The sequence below is a fragment of the Notamacropus eugenii genome, chromosome 2 (assembly GCF_028372415.1).
Source record: "Notamacropus eugenii isolate mMacEug1 chromosome 2, mMacEug1.pri_v2, whole genome shotgun sequence".
In the NCBI taxonomy this organism is placed as follows: Eukaryota; Metazoa; Chordata; class Mammalia; order Diprotodontia; family Macropodidae; genus Notamacropus; species Notamacropus eugenii.
In genome coordinates this window covers 286251870-286274490 of record NC_092873.1, presented here as the reverse complement: position 1 = coordinate 286274490, position 22621 = coordinate 286251870, and positions in this window count along the sequence as shown.

The window sequence follows — 22621 nt, the reverse complement described above, 5'->3', positions numbered from 1 at the left end:
TAATACTTAGTCAATAAGTCAACCTGGCATAAGGTCTCAATATTTTGCAGACTCATAGACACAGAATCAATCAACCAATCAATATTTTTTAAGCACCTCCTATGTATCAGGCATTGTGCTAAGTGCTGGGGATACAAAAAGAGACAAAAGAGAGTCTCCACCCTCAGTGAGCTGACAACTAAACATGGGAAGCAAGAAGCAAGCAAATATATACAAATAAGCTCGATTCAGGATAAATAGGAAATGATTAACAGAAGGAAGAAACTAGAATAAAAAATTATACTGTTAAAACTAATAAAAAGTAACTAACACTTGTATATCACTTCAAGGTTAGCAAAGCACTGTATATATATATATATATATATATATATATATATATGATCTCATCTAAAAATAATATTTTGGATTTTTAAAATTTTTACATAGACTACATTATCTTCTATATCACTCTTCATCCCTCTTCCCAGAGAACTTTCACTTGTTAAAAGGATTTTTTTAAAGAGAAAGAAAAAGAAGAGGAAAAAAACCCCATCATATTTGAACCTCACAACTTCCCTGGGAGATATCTCCATTTTACAGATGGAGAAACTGAGGTACAGAGAAATGATTTGCCCAGAGTCATGTAGCTAGTAAGTGCCTGAAGTAGGATTTGAACACATTTTCCTATTGGATCAAAGTCCAGCCCTCTCTCCACTATACCAAGCTGCTTTCATTAAGTTAACTAACTAACCTCCAACTAATCTCATTTGGCACAATGCTGTATTGAACATTTTGAAAGGTCCAGTAATTCTCCAAGTGTGATCTAGGGAGATCTTTTCAGGGAGTCCATAATGTCAAAACTATTTTCATAATAATACTAAGATGTTTTAATTTATAATACAGAAAATATCGACAAATATAACCCACATGAACAGAAAATATTGATAGATAAAACCCACATAAATGAAAGCTTTCAAGGGGTTCTCAATAATTTTTAAGGGCATGAAAAAAGTTTGAGAATCACTGGTCTTGTCTAAACATCATTATCTATTTCCACTCAGTGGAAAAAGCAGAAATTCAGGAGGGAGGGATACGTAAAGAAAGAGGGAAAGGGAGAGAGGGAAAGAGAGGGACTAAGAGATATATACAGATTATATGGGCAGTAACCTAAAAGAGAAAACATTATATGGACAGACAGAGTAAATGAATGGTGGATCCACCTCACCTGGGCAATATACCTTTTTCTTTCCTCCCTCCTCCCTGCCCCGTCAATTTTGTACACATGAACTGATCTGTCACGTTTCTGTGTATTTCATAGACTATGTAGTTTTCAGGAACTTTTCAGTGCAATTGGCAAAACAGTATCTTTACATTGAGCTGAAACTGATTCCCTTTAGCTTACGACCATTGATCCAGGTTTTGCCCTCTGGTGCTGAGCAGAATAACCTTAACCCCTTTTCTATATGAAAGCTCTTCAAATAGAGGAAAGCAGGTACCATGTCTCCTCACCCTCCTCCCTCCAAGTCTTTCTTTTACCCCTAGGTTAGCCTGATTTTTCCATATTGGTTAGACTACAGAAATTTCTTTTCTTTTTTTTTTGAATGTGTTGCTCTATTTCTTTTTAAAATAAAAGATGAATATTTAGCAGATTCCTTCATTTTCAGAATTTGCAATCACAGACTTTCAAGTTGGTACATGGAGAGGCATTTGGAGAAGTACTAATATTTTGACTGTCCTATTTTCTTACAAAGCTCTTTCTTTTCAATATATTTTACTTTTCCCCCCATTTGCATTCAATTGAAATGTATGAGCTGAATGAGTCATACTTCTGAGGAAATAACTTTGACAGAGAGAAATGAATGATGAAGGATTTTTTATCTAATAAGGTTGAAAATTTTGCTTTTCTTAAATTAAATGAAGTCTTCTGTTTCCATGGCAATAAGATGTGAAAGAGATTTTCTCAGGACTTTGCTTCTCTTTAAAGACTTCTTAGGTTGGTCCTCCATTTAGGAATAATATAATTTATGTCACTTTAAAATGACTTTAGATTGGAAGGACTGTAGAATTTGGTTATGACATTTTGCTTGAGAGGTTGGTATAAATTTTTTCTTGCGTCTCATGAAGGGAAATTTCATTGCTGAAGTATCTCAGAGAATCAGAGAATCTGAGCGTTTGGGAGGTGTCTTAAAGGATATCTAACTCCTCCTATTTGACACAGAAATATGTGATGTCTGTGACAGTCATTTTAACTTTATTTGGACACCTATATCGATGGAGAGTTTACTGTCTCATGTTAGCCCATTCATTTCGCTTTGCTGCCCTCTCTGCCCTTCAATGAAGGGATCCAGTAAATGAAGAATAAAAGGTGTCTCATGCTGAACTTCCTAGGTGGGTCACTGAGGGAGGTAGGAATCTGGATTCCTATAGCTTTAGATCTTCTTCCGAAGTCCTGCTATCTGCCCTGCCTTGATTGCTAATTTTAATTTTTTTCATTACTACAGCCTCATGCTGGTTTTAGCAGGTATCACTGATCCCTGTTTAATGATAATAATAACTAGCACTTATATAGTTCTAAGGTGTGCAAAGTGCTTTACAAATTTATCATCACAATAACCTGGAAGGATTGTTATTATTATTATCCCCATTATATTATTATTATCCCAATTATATTATTATTTTATATTAATATATAATATTATATATTATCATTATTTTACAGTTGAGGAAACTGAGACAGAAGTTAAGTGACTTGCCCAGGGCCACACAGCTAGTCAGTGTTTGAGGCAAGATTTGAACTCAGGTCTTCCTGATTCTAGTCTAGTTCTCTATCCACTATGCTGCCTAGCTGCCTCTGCTCCCTGTCATTATCAATTCTTGCTCCCCTTCCTAAAGCTCTCATTGGTTCACAGTAGCTAGTTGTTCCATCACCAGCACTATATATCTGACTGCAGCATGAATGAAGAAATGGAGGTTAAGTCATCAGTCAGTTAGTGAGGAAACATTTATTATACACCCTAGCAGCTAGTGGTGCAGTGGATAAAGCCCTGGGCTTGAAATCAGGAAGACTTCTCTTTGTGAGTTCAAATCTGGCCTCAGACACTTAATAACTGTGTGACCCTAGACAAGTCAGTGGACCCTTTCTGCCTCAGTTTCCTCATTTATAAAATGAGCTAGAGAAGGAAATGGCAAAATCACTCCAGTATTTTTGCCAAGAAAACCCCAAAATGGGGTCATGAAGAGTTGGAAATGACTGAAACAACCTAACAATGACAGCAACATCGTGCCCCGCTATGTGCCAGTCACTGTGATGGATGCTGGGCATACAAAAGGAGACAAAAAATGCCTCCTGCTTTGGAGTACTTCACTAGTCCCAATAGTCTAAATGGGGGAGACAACAAATAAATAAAAACTGCAAATTAATATGTACACACAAGTTATATATAGGATAAAAAAGGAAATAATTAAGAGAGCGAAGTCATTAAATTAAGAGGGGTTAGGAAAGGTTTCCTATAGAAGATGGAATTGTATTTGAGACTTGAAAGAAGCCAGGAAGCAGGGGTGAGGAGGCAGAGCATTCTAGGACTGGAGGATGGTCAGAAAAAATGTGCAGGGTCAAAAAAGGGAGTGAAACAGTCAGGAGATCAGTGTCGCTGGATCAAACAGTAAGTATAAGAGTATTGGAAAGGTGGGAGGGTCCAAGGTTATGAAGGACTTTGGATGGCAGGGGCTTTGGTATTTGATCCTGAAGTTTATTGACTGGTGCGGGGGAGGTGACATGATCAGACCTGTGCTTTAGGAAAATCATTTTGGCAACTGGGTGGAGACTGAATTGGAGTGAGGAGAGACTTGAGGCAGGCAGACTATGTATGTAGTAATCAAGGGGATGGGGGTCTATACTAGAGACCAATCACAATTCCAGAGGAAGTTGGTTATATGTTTCTATCTAACCTGTGAGTTTCTTGAGGGTAAAGATTGATTTTTGCCTTTCTTTGTGTCTTCAGTGTTGAACACAATAGCTTGGCACATTATAGACTCTTAATCAGTACTTGTTGACTTCTTTACCTGTAACTCTTCACAGAGAAAGGTCTTTTGATGCAGGGTTTGATGCAGTCAGCACCATGCTACCTGGCCCCCTTCCTGAAGAAAGTCTTGTTAATATATAGATATATTAGTTATAATATATATGTATATATACACACATATATGTGTGTGCATATGTATATATGTATGTGTATATATACATGTATGTGTATATATATGTGTGTATAAATATAGATAGGTATCAAAGATTTAACCATTTGTTTCAGCATAGTAAGCAATATTTTCCAACATATTTCCACCTTTGCATGAAAGTTATTGAGAGTCAAGGGATACTCTACCACTCCAATATGCCAATGCAAATATGATTTCACTGATTTGGGTATTCTTGAGCAAGATTCAGATCACAGCCCTTCCATGTGTGTCCTTCCTCATGTCTCTTGTTCATCTTGTCCTGTATTATCTTTATGGGAAACGCCTTATCAGATCCTTCATCGACTTCCTCTGCTTCCTCATCATCTGCAACAGATGCTGACTCGTAATCTGTAACCATCTTCATGGTGGTCTTTTGGCTTCTCTCTTCTTGAGGACTGCAAGACGAGTGTAGAGTCAAATATTATTTTTGGTACCAAAAACAGTATTAGTTGCTTGATTATTCATCTTATTCCACAGACTTGTCTTGAAACGTCTTTGTCTATTCCTAAAGATCGTTACTTATTCTCTAAGGATAAAGATTAGCTATCCCCAAGGATATGTAAAAGAATGTGCTATAGGCTGGGAAATCCTGGCATTCCATATGATGTTAAGAGGGGACCTGTGAGAAAGTTTTCAACGGTAATGATTTTTAGCCTTTACAATGTGAAACACAATGTTATCAACATAGAAGAATGTTTACTGCATGTGCCAATTTTTCAGTATGAAAATATATGGACTTTCTCTATTCTACATCATCATTTCCATGACACTTCATTACCCCTAGGGTTGGTCCATCCCCTTGGCCTCCCAGATAAGCTTTTATAAGTCATATCTATCTATCTGTCTATCTGTCTATCTATCCATCCATCCATCTATCTGTCTGTCTAATCTAGATATGTATGTATGTATGTATACATCTATGCATCTAAATCTATATGCCTATACACAAATGCATACGTCTGTAACATGTTTTTATATATACAAATATGTATGTATATTGTGTGTGCAATATACTTGTATGTACATGTCCCAGAATTTTCTGGAGTCAATTAAGTTTGGAAATGAGTCTAGGTGATCTCTCAATTCTATTCTAAATGCTTTTTGGCTGAATGACAGACAGTGTGATGTAACAGAGAGTGCCAGACATAGAATAAGTGAGGAAGATCTCAGTTAAAAATCCCTTCTCTGACATTCACTAGCTGGATGATCATGGACAAATCAGTTAAACTCTGAGCCTTGGTTTATTCATTTGTAAAATGGAGATAAGAACACCTGTAGTACCTTCCTCACAGCATTGTTTCAGTATTTAGGTGAATTAAATCATTTAAAGTACTCTGTAAATGTTAAAGAATGATATCAATGCCAACCATTAATATGAGTAATATTAATATGTCCTAGAAGGACAGGTAAAAATGATCAAATAAGTATTCTCAGCTCATAGGGAAAATGTAGGTTACCACTGCATTATTATGATCAATTCTGAATTATCCTTTGGGATCATCTAGTTTATTGATTCATCAGTGTGCATTTTGGACACACTCTGGGTTCTTTCTTTCCTCCTTCAGTTCATGTGAGCTCAGCCCATAGATGGTCTGTCTGTCCGTCTGTTTGTCTGTCTATCTATCTATCTATCTCTCACTGGGGCTCCACCTCTTGCCCAGGCTATTCACTGGCTTGATCTCATTACTGGTTGTTAAGGGGGCTTTGACAAGCTCTCTTTCTGAAGTGGGTTAGTTTGCTCTTCCTTAGAAATCTGGTGGCTTCCTAACTCCTGGAGGGTCACCATATTGGTGTCAGATTTGTGGTAGGCACTCAATTGGCATAGCTCTCTGAAGCTCAGAACTCCTGAGCTCAAGAGGTCCACTATTTTTAGCCTCTAAACCTGGGCATAGATTGCAATTTAAATCTAAAACAAAATACAATTGAAAGAGATTAACTTTAAAAACCTAATAAATTGACTTTCAAATAAAAATTACTTTTGTTATACCTACTGTATGGGATTATTCATTCTCTGCCAATAAAACCAATAAATATTTATTAAGCACCTTTGATGTACCAGGCACTGTGCTAAGTGCTAAGGATGCAATTAATAAAAAGAAATATCATCTCTGTCCTGAACAAGCTTATGATCTAAATAGGGAGACAATGCACAAAAGGAGGCAGGAAAGGGGTACAGATATGGACTGAATACCAGGGACAAATAGGGTGGGGGAGAGGGAATTTTGTTCTATGGAGTTGAAATCAATCAGTGTAAAGTAGCAGATAGAGGGTGGAGTGATCTGAGAGCTGCCACCCTCCCCACCCCACCCTGAACCAAATCCAAACAGAGGGAAGAAAAGGCAGAGGAGGGTAGAGTTAATCATGGCTCTAGTTGGCAGCATGATTATGAGTTTATATGGATGAACTTGACCTGGGAGGGGTATCTCCTTCCTTCTTGTTGAAACCAGACAGTGCTGAAGATGCAAAATGGAGTAATAAACACAGATTGTTAAAAATTGACCATTTCCATGGCAACTTTGATGACTCTGTGGTCCATACTTGAGTGCTGGGGTATAGGTTTGAGTTATTTTTTAGTATAGCTGTGAATTTTAGAAGAAATTCTGAAACAATTTTAGAATTTTAAGAACAATATTTTTCAAACAGTGTTTCAGGGGAGGGGGAAAGGAAGGAAATGGGCATTTATAGAGCACCTACTATGTGTCAGTCACTGTGCTAACTTCTTACAAATATTATCTCATTTGATTTACACAACAGCCAACTGCAAGTTGAAGAAACTGAGGCAAACAGAGATTAAGTTAGTTGCCCAGGGTTACATAACTAGTTAGTATGTGAGGCTGGATTTGAACTCAAGTCTTCCTGACTCCAGACCAAGTGCTCTATCCACTGTGCCACTCAGGGACCTCAATTTCAGATTTGGAATTGCATTTCTTCTAATGCTTCATTATAGTGCAAAGGCAATCCTGGGTTCTTAAAAGCCCCAGGGCACACACTCTGGAAGGTCTCATAAAACTAGAAAATTCATAAATTATAAGATCACAGTTTTAGGGTTGAAAGGGATTTCAGAAACTTTTTTGTTTTACAGGTGTTTAGATTTTGACCCAGAAAAGTTTCCTGACTTGCCAGCAAGTGGTAGAATGGGAATTTGAACTTAGATCCACTGATTCTTAACCCAACATACTTTCCATTGTATTGTGATGTTTCAAGTAAGAATGCTGCAATGGAAGATATGTTCATCATCTGAGGATCAGGTTGGATAAGTTTGTAGAAACTCATCATCAAGTTAGGCACCTGGGGATGAATGTGTGTCCATCACATTCCCTGATGATTGTCCACCACAAGTTAGGACTCGTATTGGTGATGAAAATCCAAACAAATGAAATGATCAGAATAATCATTTGGACTCAGCAAGTGTGGCATTCTTTGTGCATGTCAAGAAAGACTTGAGATTGAAAGCTCTGAGCTTGGCCAAATGGAACCAGCGTCAGAAGGTAATATCTTGGTTTTCTTTAGGTGAGAAGCATTGAACACAAAATGGTCAAGTTAGCAACCTGACTGGCATCCTCAGATTAAACAGAAAGAATATATTCAGTGCAATTAACACCTACCAGTAATAAAGCATGCTTGGGGCATGACAAATTATTGTATAAAAGAATTAGAGGGTTGTACAAACAAAAACCCTTATAATGTTAATGAAATATAGGGTGCATCATCTCAAGGCAACAATGAAAAATGAACACTTCCTTGTCAAAAAGGATGGAGAGGATGGATGAATATTCTCAAAGCACACAGCAAGTCAACGATTAACTGAACTCATGTTTGGAACAAACAGATCTCACTTTACAAAGAAACTGTAAAGGCTGACAACAGGCAAATTCCATTGGATGGTTCTGACATAGTTGAAAGTGATTTATTTCCAGAAAGAAGCTGTGAAACATCTATGATCCAAGGAGTGGCTTTAAAAAGCCCTGAGTGATATCTTCATGAATTCAACCAACATTATGTCAACAAAGAGATGCCCAACAAATGGCTGAGTTATGCAGGTTTATTTATAAAGATGGATGATTTTATGATTGAGGCACATAATTGCACAGAAGATAGAACAATAGATTTGGAGTCAGGAAGACCTGAGTTCAAATCCTGTCTTAGATACTTAGTAATTGTGTGACCCTGTCTGCCTCTATTTCCTCATCTGTAAAATGGGGCTAATAATAGCCCCTACCTCCTCGGGTTTTGTGAGGATCAAAAGGTACTATATAAATATGATGATTATGATGGAGGAGGAGGATGAGAATCCAGGATCAAGTCATTATAGGATCAGAAATTAGAGAAAGGTTACTCTTAAGGAGCTTTAGATCATTGCAGGATATTTAATGAAATGGTGGCAACCATACAGCATATCACTTTTAGGATGCAAAAACTTTGCATTTCCTGGATCCCTAGGAAGACATGATCTAGTGGCTAGAAGAATATGCCAGAAGCTCGCTAGTCTTTATTAACTATCAGATGACAAATCCCCGTACTACAAATATAAACCTCCAAATATCCTTGAGGATTTAACAAATTAACTGCTAGAAGTGGGATATCCTTTACAAAAAGAACAATTGGCTACAACTGCCAGAATTTAACACTGAACAATAAAAATTTATGAAGAACATTTCTAATAGATGACACTATAGTGAACATTCATCACCTTCAGAATGTAAAGTCTTCAAAATCTAGAGACTTAGCAGAGAAAAATGGGTCCATGTGGAAAGGATTATGTGTGCACCATCCCCATTGTCCTGATTGCTACTAGAGATGGTCTAAAGATACTTTTGGTGAGTCCACAGAAAATGAGCTTGAATTTCAATACTCTCATTCAATTACTAACACTCTCTCTCTCCCTCATCCCAAACTCCCAAACTTAACCCCCCAAATTCATTTTATTTACTTGAAAAATAATCCAGAAACATTAAATACATGGAATAATAAGCAAGAGTGACATGTTCTAGCACTCTTATCTGAATCCCACCAAGAATGATGAGAAGAATAAGATCCCAGTAACACTAATCATGAACTCTAGCGAACTGGACAAAGAAATGGAGAAATCATGCATGGTGAAAAACTCAGTGCAAAGTCCAGAGTGTGCAGCAGGGAGGCCAGCAGGATGGGCAGGCAACCTCTCCACTACAGGGAATTGAGTCTAGCCACTGCTGTTTGTGTGAAGGAAATAAAAGCACTTAGGAAATGTGCCCCCATTCTCTCTCAAATGACGTAAGGTATAACAAAATCTAACAGGAAATTCATTTCCCCTCTCCCTTGTTTGAGTCCTAAGGTAATCCTATTTGAGATAATTTAGCCTAAAAATAGGCTGATTTTCTCTAGGCTGCTAGCCTTTGTTGATCTCTTCAGTTTGCAGCTTTAATGGCTGATGGGTACTCGTATAGCCCCAGGAGTAGGCTTACTAACATATTTTTTGACACTTGCCCTCAGTCTGTAAGATTTATGCTGTTATTTTCCACCCTTGTTAATATCTGAGCAGTGAATCTAAGAGCTCTATGAAAGGTTTGTGGACGCTAAAATCTACGTGCATTTATTCTCTGGATAGCCAGGACCAGGTTTTTAAAATTTGTTTTGATTTCAAATCATCAGAGATTTAAAGCCAGAAGGGATCTTAGAGGTAAATAAATCCAATTTATTTGTTTTATGGACGAGGAAACTGAGGCCCACAGAGGTCTGAGTGACTAGCCAGGATCACAGAGCTAGTAAATGTCTGAGACCAGATGATGGGATCATTTATAGATTTAGAGCTAGCCCAGCCTAAGCCAGGACAAGAGAAAGTGACTAAGAAATGGACACTCAGTCTTTGCTAGAGGAGAACACACACTCACTTCTGAGGCATTCTGGTTTTGGACAGCTCCAATTGTTGACAAGTCTTTCTCTATCATAATGTGTAAATCTGTCCTTTCACTCATCGCTCCTCCTTCTGGGACCCAAGTGAACAAGGCTGATCTCAAAGCCAGTATTTGCTGGATGTGGAATCAGGGCCTGGGTTCACATAAATAAGAACAAAAAGTTCAAGGCATATTACGGTGGAACATGCACTGGATTTGAACTCAGAGGCTTTAAAATCTAGGCTTTGATGGTGCCAGTTCACTCACTGCTCCTAATTCTTTCCTCTCTCATCTCTCTTCCAGGGTAGCTAGGTAGAGCAGTGGATACAGCGCTGAGAGTAGAGTCAGGAAGACCTGAGTTCTATTTACTAGCTGTATGACCCTGGGCAAGTCACTTAACCCTGTTTGCCTCAGTTTCCTCATCTGTAAAATGAACTGGAGAAAAAAATGGCAAACCATGCTGGCATCTTTGCCAAGACAATCCCAAATAGGGTCACAAAGAGCCAGACATAACTGAAATGACTGAACAACAACAAATCTGTCTTGAAGATATCTATCATTTGCTCCCCTCTCCCCCATCTTGTTTTCTCTAAGCTAAGCATCCCCAGTTCCTTTGACCAATATTTGTATAAAATGATAGAGAGCAGTGTTATGGAACTCAAATGGAAATGGGGCTCACTAAGGCATATGTGAGGATCCTTGTGAGCTATATACTGGATGAATTTTAAAATGTAATCTTATCTGAGTTTTATGTATTTTTATTTATTTCGCTACTTATTTCCCAATTACATTTTAGTCTGGTTCAGGCCACATTTGGGAGTGTTGCTACCAGAAGGCCATGCGTTAGACATCTCTGGACTAGAGAACCTTCATCCCGGCCACCCTTCTCTACATGCTCTTCCGTTTATCAGAGTACTTCCTAGAACTTAAATAAAATTTGATGACTTAAAACAACACTAAGACTTTTGGGACACTTTGTATAGTTTGTCTTTGTAGACCTGGTATAAATCTTGTCAATGACTTGTCTTTACATGTTTACGTACATTAGAATATAAGCTCCTTAAGAGCAAGGAGCTTTTTCTTTTTTTAAATTTTCTTTGTATCCCCAGCGCTTATCACAGTCCTAGCACATAGTAAATATCTAATAAATCCTTGATCATCGCTCACTGATTAACTGACCTATCTCCTCTTGTGTTGTCTGCATATTTGACAAGCATACTATCACTTTATTCCTGTCATATGGCTGGGTGAGTGTGACCTGCTTTAAGATCTGTTTTTCCCTTTAAAAGAGATAGAATCTATCTTTTCTGACAGTTTCTATGCATCAGCATCATGTGATATAGCCTTGTGGATTTCGATATAACCTTGTGTTCTATCTGAAATGCCTTAAGTTCTTGGCCATGACCTCCCAAGGCACCTTTCCTTATACTTCTTGAATGCCTGACTCTAATTAAGTGTCCAGAAGATTAAAGACTTTGAACTGTGCTGGGCTCTGAAGCAAAAATAGTCTTTTCCGTACATAACTGTGAGTTTAGTACCTTATGGCTCTGTTTTAATACAAAATTATTCAAAGGTGTTTTCAAATGAATTCTCAAGAAAGAGACCAGATCAGATGTAGGACAAAACAATTGGGTATCCTTTGTAAGACTTGGAAATTGCAATTCCCACTTGCACCCCTGACCACCGGGGGCTGTGAACCTTTTCTGTCCTATGCGACATTTGACTTTTTACAAAGTACTCGTGTCATAAAAGGTAGAATTTTCTGGAATCAAAATATGTGTATTTTTAAACAGCAATATTTTAAAAGGTGCTCCTCTTTGTGCCCTTCTGCTTAATGTGCCTCTGGGGACTCGTCAATCTTCAGTTCCGTAGAGACCACAGCAAATTGGCAAGGAGATAGTAGAAAATGTCTAAATGCTCACTCATAAGGGAAGAGAAAGAAAAAAATAAGATGTGTCTAGAGAAGCTGGCTGTTCTGCTTGAGACTCACAGAGGGCAGCTAAGGGCAGCTCTGTTTGCCTTAAGGCCTCTGTCAGCAGTCTGTTAATTGTGGATCAAAGGCATCTGAGTAAAGAGACAACTAGGATCATACTGTGAAAAAAAGGTTGGGAAAGATCCAAGAAAGGTCATCAAATCTTACTGTAGATAGGAATTTTCCCTCATGAACACTTAGAGATTAAATCCCAGTATCACCACCCAATAAGACATACAGGCGGTTAACCATGAGAGTTAGGCACAAAAGTGGCAAAGGGCTGAAAATCCTGATTCCAGCAAATGTGGAAGGAAGAAGGGAATTCTGAAGTAGCTTTCAAGGAGCACAGTGATGGTGAGGCTCTCCTGGCATTGCCATGAGGGAGGCCATCCAATAAGAGAGGAAAAAGGCACAAGTATCTACAGGGTACTGGGGGTAGAAATATCTTGAGAAGCATCATGGTGTGGTAGATAGGCCTCCAAGGATGAGTCAGGAAGAAATAATTTACTAGCCGTGCAACCTTGCACAGGTCATTGAGCAGCTCTGTGCCTCAGTTTCCTCAGCTGTAAAAAGAGAAAGTTGGGCTCGATGACCAAGGTCTCTTTCAGGTCTAAATCTATGGTCAGGTGAGGTGGCTGTTCCTTGGGGTCTCATCGCAGTAAGGTAATTCTGCTGTTGCACCATAGCTGACACTAACTTGCTTAATGCAGCAGCTTATCCAAACTTTGTCATCTGTCCTCAAGCAGCCACCTCAACACGCTCTTAGCTGAAGTCTTTGCCTCACATTTTACAGAGAAAACTCAGGCCATTTTCCACAAGCTGCCATTTCCCCCAGTCTCCTCATCTCATGTCTCTCTGTCCCCATTCCCTTATTTCTTCCTTTGTTTGAGTCTCCAGTGAAGAGGTGGACGTTCTCTTCACCAAAGACCATCCTACTCTGTGTCCCCTTGATCCCATCCTCTCCCATCTTTTGCAAATTACCTCCACCAACATCATCCTTCCCCTCTAAACTTCAATTACTTCCTATATGTATTGCCTCTCCCTTATCCTTTAAAAAAACCTTCACTAGATCCTTTAATCTCTACTAGCTATCATGTTGTGCTTCTCCTTTGCTTCTCATATAAATGTTATGAAAAAGCCATCTACATTTGATACTTCTGCTTTGGCTTCCCCTCCTCCCACTCTCCTCTAACTCCCCTATAGTCTTGCCTCTGACTTCACCATACAGCTGAAACTATTCCATACAGCTGAAACTATTCTCCCCAAGGTTACCAATTTCTTCTTGGCCAAATCTGATATTTGGTGACATCTCTCTTACTTGGTGATATCATAAGCTTAGCAGGAATAATCATCTCAATGTGGATGACTCTCAAATCAATAAATCACTTCCAGTCTATCTTAAGTGCCTATGCCGCAATGTAAATTGACTAATTAGACATTTCAAACAGGATATTTCATACTCAATGTGTCCAAACCAGAACTCCCTATCTTTTCCCTCATACCATCTCTCTTCTGAATTTTCCTATTTCTGATAAGGAAATCACTGTTTTTGTAGTCTCCTAGATTCAGAATCCCAGGGTCACCCTCAAATTTTCATGCTCATGTAACCCCACAATCCAATTAGTTGCCAGATTTTTTTCTCAGTAACATCGATTTTATCCACTATTGTTCTCTTCTCTCCACTCACATAGCTACTGTCTTAGTTCTGGCATTCATCACCTCTTACCAGGACAATTGCAACTGCCTCTGACTTAATCTCCCTGCTAAACATCTCTCCTTGCTCCAATCTGTCCTCTCTATACAGTCAACCAAAGTGATTATTTATTTATTTTATAATCGTTTATTTTCCCCCAATTACATCTTTAAATGATTTTTGACATTTTTTTAAAGTTTTGAGTTCCAAATTCTAACTCTCCTTTATTCCCCTCCTTCTTCCCCAAGATGGTACACAATCAGATACAAGTGTACGTGTGCCATCATATAAAATATTTCCATATTAGTAATTTTGTACAAGAAGACTTGGATCAAAAAGTAAGAAAAGAAAGAAAGGGAAAAATAGTATGCTTCAGTCTGTATTCAGGTAATATCAGTTCTTTCTCTGGAGGTAGATAGCAGGTTTCATCATGAATCCTTTGGGATTGTCTTAGATCACTGTATTAGGGGCAGTTAGGTGGTGCAGTGGATAGAGCACCAGTGCAGGAGTCAGGAGGACCTGAGTTCAAATCTCACCTCAGACACTTGACACTCACTAGCTGGGTGACCTTGGGCGAGTCACTTAACCCCAACTGCCTCATCCTGGGGCATCTCCAGTCATCCTGATGAATATCTGGTCACTGGATTCAGATGGATCTGGAGGAGAAGTGAGGTTGATGGCCTTGCACAGCCCTCCCTCACTCAAAACAAAGTCAAGTGCAAGTCATGTCATCATCTCTCTGATGGCATGGTCTTCTTCAGCAACGAAGGACGAACATATACACAGATCATTGTGTTGCTGAGAATAGGTAAATCACTCATAGTTCACCATATAACATTGCTGTTACTGTGTATAATGTTCTGGTTCTATTCACTTCATTTTATATCAGTTCATGTAAGTCTTTTCAGGTTTTTCTGAAATCATCCAAACCACTCCATTATCTTTGCCAAGAAAATCCCAAATGGGATCACAAAGAGTTGGACATGACTGAAAAAACAACTGAAGAACCTCTACCCTACTTAGTAAACTTCAGGGGCTCCCTATTACCTCTAGGATCAAATACAAACTTTTATTTTGGTCAGTGAAAACTCTGCATCACCTGGCCCTTTCCTACCTTTCCACTCTTTTTACACTTTGCTCTACTACCCAGTCACATTGACTCCCTTCAAACCATATACCATTGCTCATCTCCTTGCTTTTGTGCTGCTTGTCCCTTATGCCTAGAATATTCCTCCTCATTCTCCTTCCCCACCTCTTTTTCCTCTTAAAATCCCTAAGCTTCATTCAAGACTTAGATTAAATACAGGTTCTTCTTGAGACATTTCCTGGGTTTCCCTGGTGCCCTTTTTCTCCAGTGTTACCTGGTATCTACATTTCATATGTACCTACATAATAGCTAACATTTATAGAGATTGTATGTTGTTCCCTTACCCCATTTTGGGGAATGTAAGCACCTTGAAGGTGGGGATTGTTTTGATCTTGTCTTTGTATCGCTAAAAAAATGCCAGGTTCATAGTAGGTGCTTAATAAATGCTTGTTTATTGATATCTTAACAACCATGATTAGTCAGTCAACAAGTGTTTATCAAACACTTATAATGTGCTAGGCTAAGCCCTGGGGATACAAAGAAAGGCAAAAAAAATCTAAAATGTTCATGATATAGAAAAAAATTATTGAGGGAGAGGATCAGTAATTCTCAGAAGATAATATTCAAAAACCAGGCAGTAATAAAAATCCATGGTTTCAGATTTCTGTAAAAAAAAAAATAGAAATGAGCTTTAAAAAGCTTAATGTAATAAAGCATGTGGTTCCATAGCAAGAGGTGCCTCCAATTGCCTTTTTTACCTTTTTTTCTTAATAATACCATCTGAGAATTCTTTGACCTGATCCGTATCTTTTCTTCTTTGAGCTATTTTGAATCTCTCTCAGTGCTTTTACAGATGCACAGAATTTCTGATACTATTTCAAGAATTATCTGACTTCTTCTGAGCAAGAGCTTATAAAACACAATAAGCAAACGTATCTATCTAGTTTTCATTTGAAAGCCTCAAGGGAGTAAAAACCTACTTTTTGCCAAGTCAGCCCATTTTATTTCTGAATAGCTCTTATAATTAGGGTGCTTTCCTGTGCATCAAGCCTAAATGTACCTCTTCTATCCATTTACTGCTGTTCCTACAATCCTTGCTTATCCCCCAGTCTCATGAACCTTTTCTTCTCTTTATAAGATACCATCTCTTCCTTGAAAAGCACCTGGCTCATGTTATAGTTATGTCCAACTCTTTGTTTCTCTATGGACCATAGCAAGCCAAACTCTTCTATTCTTCTCTCTTTCCTGAAATCTGGATGGTTATTGCTTCCATGACACTATCTGTCTATCTTATCCTCTGCCATCCCCTTTTCCTTTTGTCTTCAATCTTTCTCAACATCAGGTCCTTATCCAATAAGTTTTATCTTCTCATTATGTGGCCAAAGTATTTAAGCTTCAGCTTTAGTATTTGACCTTTCAGCAAATGGTTTGAATGAATTTCTTTAAGTATTGACTGATTTGATCTCCTTGTTGTACAAGGGATTCTGAAAAGTCTTCTCTAGTACCATAATCTGAAAGCATTGATTCTGTAGTGTTCAACTTTCCTTGTAGTCTAATTCTCACAGTTATACATTGCTACTGGAAAAACCATAGCTTTGAGTATAATGACCTTTGTTAGCAAGATGATGTGTTCACTTTTTAGTATGCCGTCTAGATTGCTATAGTTTTCCTTCCAAGGAGCAAGAGTCTTTTAATTTCATGGCTGCAGTCACCAGCTGTAGTGATCTTTGAGCCCAAGAATATAAAACCTGACAATGTTTCCATTTCTTCTTCTGCTATTTGCCAGGAAGTGATGGTACCAGTTGCCAAGGTCTTAGGTTTTTTATATTAAGCTTCAAGCCAACTTTTACACTCTTCTCTTTCACCCTCATCAAGAGGCTTCTTAATTCTTCACTTTTTGCCATCAGAGCAGCATTGTCTGCATATCTGACATTATTGATATTTCTCCTGACAACCTTAATTCTTAGCTTTTGATTCATACAGCCTGGCATTTTGCATGATATATTCTGCATATAAGTTAAATAAATAAGGTAACAATGTACAGCTTTGTGCTACTCTTTTTCCAATCTTAAACTAATCAGTTATTCCTAATCAATCAGTTCTACTGTTGCTTCTTGATCTGAATACAGGTTCCTCAGGAGATAAGTAAGATGATCTCCTGTCTATTTGAAGACTTGCCACATTTTGTTTTGATCCACATAGTCAAAGCCTTTCGAGTTGTCAACGAAGCAGAAGTAAATGTTTTTCTGGAACTCCCTTGCTTTCTCCATAATTCAGTGAATCTTGGCAATTTGGTCTCTAGTTCCTCTGCCTCTTCAAAAACCAGCCTACTTTTCTGGTAATTCTCAGTTCACATACTGCTTAAGACTAGCTTGCAGAATCTCAAGCATAGTACTGCTGGCATATAAAATGTATGCAATGTTCGGTAACTTGAACATTCTTTGGCATTGCCCTTCTTTAGGAATGGGATATAAACTAATCTTTTCTAAACCAGTGAGCACTGTTGAATTTTCCAAATTTTCTGGTATGTTGAGTGGAGCACTTTAACAGCATCATCTTTTAGGATTTTAAATAACTCAGCTGGAATTCTGTCACCTCCAGTAGCTTTATCGTTAGCAATGCTTCCTAAGATCCACTTGACTTTATTCTCCAGGATGTCTGGCTCTAGATCAGTAACTACACCATCATGGTTATCAGTGTTGTTAAGATCTTTTTTGTATAACTGTTCTGTGCATTCTTGCTACCTGTTCTTACTCTCTTCTACTTCTTTTTAAGTTCTTACCATCTTTGTCTTTTGTCATACCATTTGTTTTTTGCAAAAATGTTTCCTTGATATCTCTAATTTTTTTGAAGAGATCTCTTGCCTTTCACATTCAATTGTTTTCTTCTATTTCTTTGCATTATTCATTTAAGAAAACCTATTTATCTCCTTGTTATTTCCTGGAATTCTTTATATCTTTCCCTTTTTCCTTTACCTCTTGCTTTCCTTTTTTCCTTAGCTATTTGTAAAGCTTCATCAGACAGCTATAGTAGAGAGTTCTGACAAAAGGTGACCCACTGGAGAAGGAAATGGTAAACTACTCCAGTATCTTTGCCAAGAAAACAATACTAAAACAATAAAAGATCTGACACAGGAAGATGAGCTCTTCGGTCCAAAATTGTCCACCACACTACTGAGGAAGAGTGGAGGACAATGATAAGTAACTCCAATACTAATGAAGCAGCTGAGCCAAAGCCAAAAGGAAGCTCAGCTGCAGATATGTCTGGAGATGAAAGGAAAGTCCAATGCTGTAAAGACCAATGTTGCATAAGAACTTTGAATTTAAGATCTATGAGCTGGATGTGATCAAACAAGAGGCAGAAAGATTAAACATCGACATGTTGGATGTCAGTGAACTTAAATGGAGGAGAATGGGTGAATTTAATTCAAATGATTATTACCTTGGTCAAGAATCCCTTAGAAAAAATAGAGTAGCTCTCATAGTCAATAAAACAGTGAAAAAAAAGGAGTATTGGGGTATAATCTCAAAGAGGACAGAATGCTATTTGTTTGAATCCAAGCTCAAACTATTCAATATCATAGTAATATAAGTCTATGCTCTCATATATGCACTGACGCCAAGGAGGCCAGGGTTGATCAGTTCTATGAAGACCTACAGCATCTTCTAGAAATGATATCAAAAATGACGTCACATTCATCATATAGCATTAAAATGCTGAAATAGGAATTCAAAAGATAATTGGAATAGCAGACAAGTTTGGCCTTGGAGTATACCATGAAGGGCAGAGACTAATAGAGTTTTGTCAAGATAACTCAATGGTCATAGAATAAACACTCTATTTCAACAGTCCAAAAGGCAATTCTATACATGGACATCACCAGATGGTCAACACTGAAATTGGATTGAATCTATACTTTGCAGCCAAAGGTGGAAAAGCTCTATACAGTCAGTTAAAACAAGACCAAGACCTGACTGTGGCTCAGATCATGACTTTCTTATTGCAAAATTCATACCTAAAATGAAGAAAGTAGGAAAAACTATTTGACTATATAAGTATGACCTAAATAACATTCCTTATGAATATGAAGTGAAAGTGATGAATAGTTAAGGGATTAGATCTGGTGGATAGAGTATCTGGAGAACTGGCTCATAGAAGGTGCTCAGTCAATACTTGTTTACTGACATCTTAGTAACCGTGATTAGTCAGACAGTCAACAAACATTTATTGAACACTTACAATGGGCCAGGTACTGTGCTAAGTCCTGGGGATACAATGAAAGGTAAACAAAACAAAGCAAAAATCCCAAAATGTTCATGATATAGGAAGAACTCTATTGGGGAGGGGGAGGACCAGTGACTCAAATGATAACATCCAAAAAGTAGGTGGTAATAGAATATTCCCTGATTCCTTCATCAATTAGCTTTTCTCTCTTCTCAAATATTTCTAAAATATCTCTCATGATTTCTCTCTTTCTTTACTTCCTACCTTGTCCTATACTCATATGTACACATTATAGCCCCCAGAAGAGTATAAGTACCTTGTGGGCAGGAATTATTTTTTGTTTCTATCTTCTATTCCAGGGACAAGCATAGCACCCTGTAAATGGTAGGAGTTTATTAAATATTTATTGAATTGAAAGTATTTTGAAATTCACCAGAATATTATGCTCTATTTATTCAGAGAAACAATATGGTACAGTAGAAAAATCACTAGACTTGAAGTTAGGAGACCTTGGTTAAAGTCCTGGCCTCTACCACTTACTTGCTATCTGACCATAATAAGCAGCAAGTTAATTAAACAGATCATCAGTTTCTTCCTTTCTAAAATGGGGATAATAATTACATTACCTACCTCATAGGGTTGCTATTAGGACAATATTATGTAAAGTTTAAAGTTTTCTACATATTTGATCTGTTATTACTGTTCATTGAAAAGTTTCCTTTGATATTCTAACGTATGTTCATTTCTTTCCATTCTGTTTTTTATCAGTCATGGCTTTTAAAAGGAGTTATCAGTAATGAGATGGAAAAGTGACAGATTGAGCAGTCAATTGGCATAAAAATTGCTTGATGTATTTTTCTAAGGAGAAAAAGGGATCAGGCATAATCTGTTCATTTCAATCCTTGTTGGGCAATGTGAGTAGAAACAGATTTTCAAATGGGGAATGAAAGCATCCAGTCATGTTGAAGTCACTGGCTTGTTTTAAAAAAAAATTGGAAATGATGTCAGAGATGTGAAACATAGATGTGAGGTCAAAGCATAATCTCCCAGAGAGGAAACTAGGAATTTTTGTTCACAGGGAAGGCAAGTACCATGCACATTGTATAAGGATAGAAGAGACACTAGTGAGATTACTGTGGGGGAGGAGGCTGTAGCCAGGGAGGTAAAAATGTGTAGACAAAAGGGAGGTGCAGGTCAGGACTGGCCAAGCACTCTCTTGCAGTATGTCCACTAGGGGAAAGAGAAACACCATCTGGTAGTTTTCTCTTTTAACTAATTAATTAACTAATTATTGCTGGTAACTAACTGCAAAGCTCTCTTCTATTCTGTAATTCTGTTGTAACCCTTTAAATTTAGCCTCCTGGGCAAAGTTATAGTTGTCTTGACCTAGCTGTGCTCTGCCATCTAACACTGCAGGGGAAACACAAATCACTTATTAAACTGCTCTAGTTGCAATGGATTCTTATAGAATGAAGGAGGAAATATGTTTAGAATAAAATTTGTTCCACCAAATATTAAGGAGCCCAAGGGTGCAAATAAAATATAATGTTACCTCATTTAAAAAAAATTAAAATACCAAGCCCATCCATCAATGATATTGTTAATCATATCCAAGAGCTGTGCCCATCTCAGGAGGGGCATGGTACCAACTGGATAAGGGGAAAGATTTAAAGTTTGAAACTTTAGAAGTGTTGTTTTGCTGTGTATTAAGTGCCAGATAGACTGAATGTTTGAAATGCCTGTAACATACGAGTAACATGAAAAACACCTAACTATATGCAATAGAAGTTCACAGTTCAATGTCCAATCCTTTTTTTTGTTCTTTGTATATGAAAATTTCATGATTACAAAGTTCCTAAGAAAAAAAAATTTCTATTTAAAAAGACCTCTAGTCCCTCAGCTTCTTGTCTGTGTGGGTGTGTGTGTTCGTCCTTTGTTGCTGAAGAAGACTGTACCATCAGAGAAATGATGACATGACTTTCACTTGACTTTGTTTTTTGAGTGAGGGAGGACTGTGCAGGTCACCAGCCTTACTTCTCCTTCAGAGCCATCTGAATGTGACTTGATATTCATCAAGATGACTAGTGATGGCCCACGATGAGGCAATTGGGGTTAAATGACTTGCCCAAGGTCACCCAGCTAGTGAGTGTCAAGTGTTTGAGGTGAGATTTGAACTCAGGTCATCCTGACTCCTGCACTAGTGTTCTATCCACTGCACCACCTAGCCACCCCCAATATAGTTATATTCAAGAAGGAAAGTGGACAGAGGATTGGATGAATTTTGGTGTGCATGAGATGAATCGATCATCTGATGGTTTTTACTACTTGCTAGGTCAATTGTCCTCTTGAAAAAATGAAATTTTTGTAGCCCATAGGTCACTTTAAGCAAAAAACAGAAACAAACAAACAAAAAGGCTTTGTACCTGTCTATAGACAGTTGGATCATAATGTAACTTATCAGAGCATTTGATCCAAATTTCATTTTACAGTTAGGACAAAGGAGGTCCTGAGAGTAACATATCCAGAGTCATACCATTAGCTAGTGACAGAGCTGGCACCCAAACCCACAGTACTCACATTTATATAGCATGTATATCTTTCTCCTGCCACTCCCCATTCCCCATCGATATTTACTTACAGTGTAAGAGGCAGATAATTTGGTGTTAAACCAAATGTAAATTTGTCTTGGGTCCACTTGTCTTGGAAGGGACACTGCCATTGACCAGATGATAATTGCAACTATTTACAACCCCATTTGGGTTTTTCTTGGCAAAGATACTGGAATGATTTGGCATTTCCTTCTCCACCTCATTTGATATATGAAGAAACTGAGGGAAATGGGGTTTAGTGACTTGCCAAGGTCACATAGCTAGTGAGTTGAGATTTGAACTTAGGAAGATGAGTTTTCCTGACTTCATGCCCATCACTCTATCCATTGTGCCACCTAGCTGCTCCAATCTGTCCATACTTTCCCCATTACAGACTTGTAAAATTAATTTTTGTACCTAAGGGCAAGACTTTTTACATTTATCCCTATTGAATTTTACCTTATTAGATTCATCCAGTGCTCTATCTTGTCAAGTTCCATTTGGGTTCTTACTGTGCCCTCCAATGTGCTAGTTATTCTTCTTTAGATTATGTCATTGGAACATTTGATAAGCATTCAACCTACAGCTTTATCCAAGTCATTGATAAAAATGTGAAGCAGCATCTGGCCAAACACAGACCTATAGCATATTCCACTGAACATCTCTTGCCATGTTGACTGGGCAGTGTCATTAAAAACAAAAACAGCTTGTAGTTTCATCTTGGTGAACTTGGTTAAGGGCACATTTTGAAGCTCAGAAATGACATCTTTTTGAAATCACACTGATCTTGATGGCAGCAAGCCTGTACCCTGAAGCATGAAACTATCTCCTCCATATTATATAGTTCTACTGTCCTGAGAATTTATTGTATTGCTAAACACAGTGTAAAACATCCAATCTGAATTCAGATTTCCGATGTATTTTGATGTCAAAGAAATGCCCATGCTTCTATTTTTAGTTATCAAATCTGTG